Here is a 292-nt window from a genome sequence, read left to right as displayed (position 1 = left end):
AACGAGGAATGTTCACATGCATTTTAATTTCACGAATTTTGCGAGAGCCAAGATTCGCGAAATTAAAATGCACGCAAAAGTTCTTGTCTACACGATATGCATTGAATGTTCGAACAACTTGCGAAAATTTCATGCAGCGAAAAAGGCCGTGGGCTCCAATTTGCGAAAATTTCATGCCGCGAAAATATCTTGTTTTACAGAATGTCCCCCATCATGACTACAGGGCTTAAGCTGTACCATGCATGATGATGCAAACATGGCATAAAGATAACATTGACTTCACACTGAGTAA

Source organism: Diadema antillarum, unplaced genomic scaffold (assembly GCF_040938485.1).
Source record: "Diadema antillarum isolate AM-2024a unplaced genomic scaffold, OU_Dant_1.0 scf00000122, whole genome shotgun sequence".
Classification (NCBI taxonomy): domain Eukaryota; kingdom Metazoa; phylum Echinodermata; class Echinoidea; order Diadematoida; family Diadematidae; genus Diadema; species Diadema antillarum.
This window is presented reverse-complemented; position numbering follows the sequence as displayed.